Here is a 6,000-nt window from a genome sequence, read left to right as displayed (position 1 = left end):
GCCATCACGGGCTAGCTATTTAGACACCCGGCAAGTTTAGCCTTCACCAAAATCAGATTTACTATTATAAAAGTTTGATTACCTTTTGTTGTCTTCGTCAGAATGCACTCCCAGGACTGCTACTTCAATAACAAATGTTGGTTTGGTCCAAAATAATCCATCGTTATATCCGAATAGCGGCGTTTTGTTCGTGCGTCCCAGACACTATCCGAAATGGTAAATCAGGGTCGTGCGCATGGCGCAATTCGTGACAAAAAAATTCTAAATATTCCATTACCGTAAGTTCGAAGCATGTCAACCGCTGTTTAAAATCAATTTTTATGCAATTTATCTCTTAAAAAAGAGATAATATTCCGACCAGGAATCCCCTTTTCGGCAAACAGAGGAAAAATCACAAAGACGGGGGCGGTCAGGGCACGCGCCTAAGCCCACAGTCCCTTGATCGGCCACTTGAGAAAGGCGATAATGTGTTTCAGCCTGGGGCTTGGATGACGACATTCAGGTTTTTCCCGGGCTCTGAGCGCCCATGGAAGACGTAGGAAGTGTCACGTTAGAGCAGAGATCCTTTGTAAAAGATAGAGATGGCAAAGAAGTTCAAGAAATGGTCAGACAAGCCACTTCCTGGAAAGGAATCTCTCAGGTTTTGACCTGCCATTTGAGTTCTGTTATACTCACAGACACCATTCAAACAGTTTTAGAAACTTTGGAGTGTTTTCTATCCAAAGCCAATAATTATATGCATATTCTAGTTACTGGGCAGGAGTAGTAACCAGATTAAATCGGGTACGTTTTTTATCCAGCCGTGAAAATACTGCCCCCTAGCCATAACAGGTTAAATAAAGGTGAAATAATTTTTTTTTTTATAAAATCCCCTAAATTTAAATATTTTTTGACCTTCACCAATTACAATAATGTGTAAAAGTGTCACGCCCTGACCTTAGATTGCCGTTTATTTTCTCTATTTTGGTTAGGTCAGGGTGTGATTTGGGTGGGCATTCTAGATTTTGTATTTCTATGTTCATTTCTATGTTTTCTATTTCTTTGTGTTGAGCTGAGTGTGGTTCCTAATCAGAGGCAGCTGTTTATCGTTGTCTCTGATTAGGAATCATACCTTGGCATCCCTTTTGTCCACTTTCAGTTGTGGGATCTTGGTTTTGTACAGCTCTGTAAACCCTGCAGAACGTGACGTTTGTTTTCCATTTGTTTGTAATTTTGTTTTAGTGTTCTGAGTTAAAATAAATATTTATCATGAGCACTCAACACGCTGCACCTTGGTCTACTACTTATGACGGTTATCACAAAAAGAGGATTGAGAACTAATATAAAAGAGTTTCAAACCTAATATGAACGAGAATGGAGAACTAATACAGTGCATTCGGAAAGTATCCAGACCCCTTGACCTTTTCCACACTTTGTTACCTTATAGCGTTATTCTAAAATGGATGAAAAAAAATCCCTTGTCAATCTACACAATACCCCATAATGACAAAGAAAAAACAGGTTTTTAGACATTATTGTAAATGTATAATTTAAAAAAAAACTTAAATAGTACATTTACATAGGTATTCACACACTTTACTCTTGTTGAAGCACCTTTGGCAGCCATTATAGGCTTGAGTCTTCTTGGATATGACTCCACCAGCTTGGGACACATATTTGGGGTGTTTCTCCCATTCTCCTCTGCAGATCCTCTCAAGCTCTGTCAGGTTGGATGGGGAGTGTCGCTGCACAGCTATTTTCAGGTCTCTCCAGAGATGTTCAATCGGGTTAAAGTCCAAGCTCTGGCTGGGCCACTAAAGGACATTCAGAGACTTGTCCCGAAGCCACTCCTGCAGTGTCTTGGCTGTGTGCTTACGGTTGTTGTCCTGTTGGAAGGTGAACCTTCGCCCCAGTCTGAGGTCCTGAGCACTCTGGAGCAGGTTTTCATCAAGGATCTCTCTTTACTTTGCTCCGTTCATCTTTCCCTCGATCCTGACAAGTCTCCTAGGACCTGCCGCTGAAAAACATCCCCACAACATGATTCTGCACTACCATGCTTCACCATAGGGATGGTGCCAGGTTTCCTCCAGATGTGATGCTTGGCATTCAGGCCAAAGAGTTCAAACTTGGTTTCATCAGACCAGAGAATCTTGTCCTTTAGGTGCCTTTTGGCAATCTCCAAACGGACTATCATTTGCCTTTTACTGAGGAGTGGCTTCCGTCTGGTCATTCAAACATTGGTGGAGTGCTGCAGAGATGGTTGTCCTTCTGGAAGGTTCTCCTATCTCCACAGAGGAACTCTAGAGTGACCATCGGGTTCTTGGTCACATCCCTGACCAAGCCCTTTCTCCCCCGATTGCTCAGTTTGACCGGGCGGCCAGCTCTAGAAAGAGTGTTAATGGTTCCAAACTTCTTCCGTTTAAGAATGAGGTAGGCCACTGTGTTCTTGGGGCCCTTCCATGCTGCAGAAATTGTTTGGTACCCTTTCCCCAGATCTGTGCCTCGACACAATACTGTCTCGGAGATCTACGGACAATTCCTTCGACCTCATGGCTTGGTTTTTGCTTTGACCTTACATAGACAGGTGTGTGCCTTTCATATCATGTCCAAACAATTGATTTTACCACATCTGGACTCCAATCAAGTTGTAGAAATATCTCAAGGATGATCAATGGAAACAGAATTCACCTGAGCTCAATTTCGAGTCCCATAGCAGAGGGTCTAAATACTTATGTAAATAAGGTAATTCTGTTTTTTATTTTTAATACATTTGCAAAAATGTCTAAACCTGTTCGCTTTGTCATTATTTGGTATTGTGTGTAGATTGTTGAGGAACATTTTTTATTTAATCCATTTTAGAATAAGGCTGTAACATAACAAAATGTGGAAAAAGTCAATGGCTCTGAATACTTTCCAAATGCACTGTATGTTGAAGACTGTTTTATGCCTTGCAGAGACTTCTTCAGGCCCTCCTCTCTGGTGAAGTACTGTTGTCTATACATGACCCCTACCATGTGCACAGTGAGTTTAAGTCAAGTGCATTTTCATCATTATTTTACTTACATTTATGGATATCAATTCACAATGCAGTTGCTTTCAAAACCTTGTGCTGTTAATATCAAACAAGACAAGTGATAAGACAAAACAACATATTTTGGACATCTTTTTCCTCTTCCAGGGAACCTTTGTGTTCTCGCTGCTAAAGTACAGCCCTCTGAAGTTCAACAACACCTACAGTGGGGGGGAAAAGTATTTGATCCCCTGCTGATTTTGTACGTTTGCCCACTGACAAAGAAATTATCAGTCTATAATTTTAATGGTAGGTTTATTTGAACAGTGAGAGACAGAGTAACAACAGAAATATCCAGAAAACCGCATGTCAAAAATGTAATTTATAACTAAATTGATTTCCATTTTAATGAGGGAAATAAGTATTTGACCCCCTCTCAATCAGAAGGATTTCTGGCTCCCAGTTGTCTTTTATACAGGTAACGAGGTGAGATTAGGAGCACACTCTTAAAGGGAGTGCTCTTAACAGCAGCTTGTTACCTGTAAAAAAATACACCTGTCCACAGAAGCAATCAATCAATCAGATTCCAAACTCTCCACCATGGCCAAGACCAAAGAGCTCTCCAAGGATGTCAGGGACAAGATTGTAGACCTACACAAGGCTGGAATGGGCTACAAGACCATCGCCAAGCAGCTTGGTGAGAAGGTGACAACATTTGGTGCGATTATTCGCGAATGGAAGAAACACAAAAGAACTGTCAATATCCCTCGGCCTGGGGCTCCATGCAATATCTCACCTCGTGGAGTTGCAATGATCATGAGAACGGTGAGGAATCAGCCCAGAACTACACGAGAGGATCTTGTCAATGATCTCAAGGCAGCTGGGACCATAGTCACCAAGAAAACAATTGGTCACACTACGCCGTGAAGGACTGAAATCCTGCAGCGCCTGCAAGGCCCCCCTGCTCAAGAATACATATACATGCCTGTCTGAAGTTTGCCAATGAACATCTGAATGATTCAGAGGACAACTGGGTAAAAGTGTTGTGGTCAGATGAGACCAAAATGGAGCTCTTTGGCATCAACTCAATTCGCTGTGTTTGGAGGAGGAGGAATGCTGCCTATGACCCAAGAACACCATCTCCACTGTCAAACATGGAGGTGGAAACATTATGCTTTGGGGGTGTTTTTCTGCTAAGGGGACAGGACAACTTCACCGCATCAAAGGGACGATGGACGGGGCCATGTACCGTCAAATCTTGGGTGAGAACCTCCTTCCCTCAGCCAGGGCATTGAAAATGGGTCGTGGATGGGTATTCCAGCATGACAATGACCCAAAACACACGGCCAAGGCAACAAAGGAGTGGCTCAAGAAGAAGCTAATTAAGGTGCTGGAGTGGCCTAGCCAGTCTCCAGACCTTAATCTCATAGAAAATCTGTGGAGGGAGCTGAAGATTCGAGTTGCCAAACGTCAGCCTCGAAACCTTAATGACTTGGAGAAAATCTGCAAAGAGGAGTGGGACAAAATCCCTCCTGAGATGTGTGCAAAACTGGTGGCCAACTACAACAAACGTCTGACCTCTGTGATTGCCAACAAGGGTTTTGCCACCAAGTACTAAGTCATGTTTTGGAGAGGGGTCAAATACTTATTTCCCTCATTAAAATGCAAATCATTTTATAACATTTTTGACATGCGTTTTTCTGTATTTTTTTGTTGTTATTCTGTCTCTCACTGTTCAAATAAACCTACTATTAAAATGATAGACTGATCATTTCTTTGTAAGTGGGAAAACGTACAAAATCAGCAGGGGATCAAATACTTTTTCCCCCACTGTATGTGTACCCATGGTTGGCTTACTGGCTGGGCTGGTTCCTGGCTATGTCCTCCCTCTCTCTCATTCCCATCACCATGGTCTACAAACTGTACCGAGGACAAGGGACATTCTGGCACGTCAGTGGCATTTTAGATTTTCTCTTGAATAAAAAACCTGTAACTGTAATAATATACTGTTACCAGCACAACCGTGCTGAGGGTGCTGCAGACCCCCTGAATAAAAAATATACATTACCAGTCAAAAGTTTGGACACACCTACTCATTCAAGGGTTTTTCTTTATTTTTACAACTTTCGAAATTGTAGAATTATAGTGAAGACATCAAAACTATGATATAACACATTTGGAATCATGTAGTAACCTAAAAAGCGTGAAACAAATCAAAACATATTTTAGATTCTTCAAAGTACCCACCCTTTTTCTTGATGTCAGCTTTGCACACTCTTGGCATTCTCTCAACCAGCTTCATGAGGAATGCTTTTCCAGCAGCCTTGAAGGAGTTCACACATATGCTGAGCACTTGTTGGCTGCTTTTCCTTCACTCTGCGGTCCAACTCTTCCCAAACCATCTCAATTGGGTTGAGGTTGTGTGATTGTGGAGGCCAGCTCATCTGATGCAGCACGCCATCACTCTCCTTGGTAAAATAGCCCTTACACAGCCTGGAGGTGTGCTGGGTCATTGTCCTGTTGAAAAACATACCACTAAGCGTAAGCCAGATGGGATGGCGTATTGCTGCAGAATGCTGTGGTAGCATGCTGGTGCCTTGAATTCTAAATAAATCACTGAAAGTGTCATCAGCAAAGCACCCCCATACCATCACACCTCCTCCTCCATGCTTCACGGTGGGAACCGCACATGCTCAGACCGTCCGTTCACCTACTCTGCGTCTTACAAAGACACCGCGGTTGGAACCAAATATCGCAAATTTGGACTCATCAGACCAAAGGACAGATTTCAACCAGTCTAATTTCCATTGTTGGTGTTTCTTGGTGTTTCTTGGCACAATCAAGTCTCTTATTCTCAATGGTGTCCTTTAGTAGTGTTTTTTTGTTGTTGCAGCAATTCAACCATGAAGGCCTGATTCATGCAGTCTCCTCTGAACAGTTGATGTTGAGATGTGTCTGTTACTTGAACTCTGTGAAGCATTTATAAGGGCTGAAATGTCTGAGGCTAGTAA

Source organism: Salmo salar, chromosome 01 (genome assembly GCF_965601325.2).
Source record: "Salmo salar chromosome 01, fSalSal1, whole genome shotgun sequence".
NCBI lineage: Eukaryota > Metazoa > Chordata > Actinopteri > Salmoniformes > Salmonidae > Salmo > Salmo salar.
The sequence above is the reverse complement of the archived record's forward strand: the minus strand, read 5'-3'. Positions refer to the sequence as shown.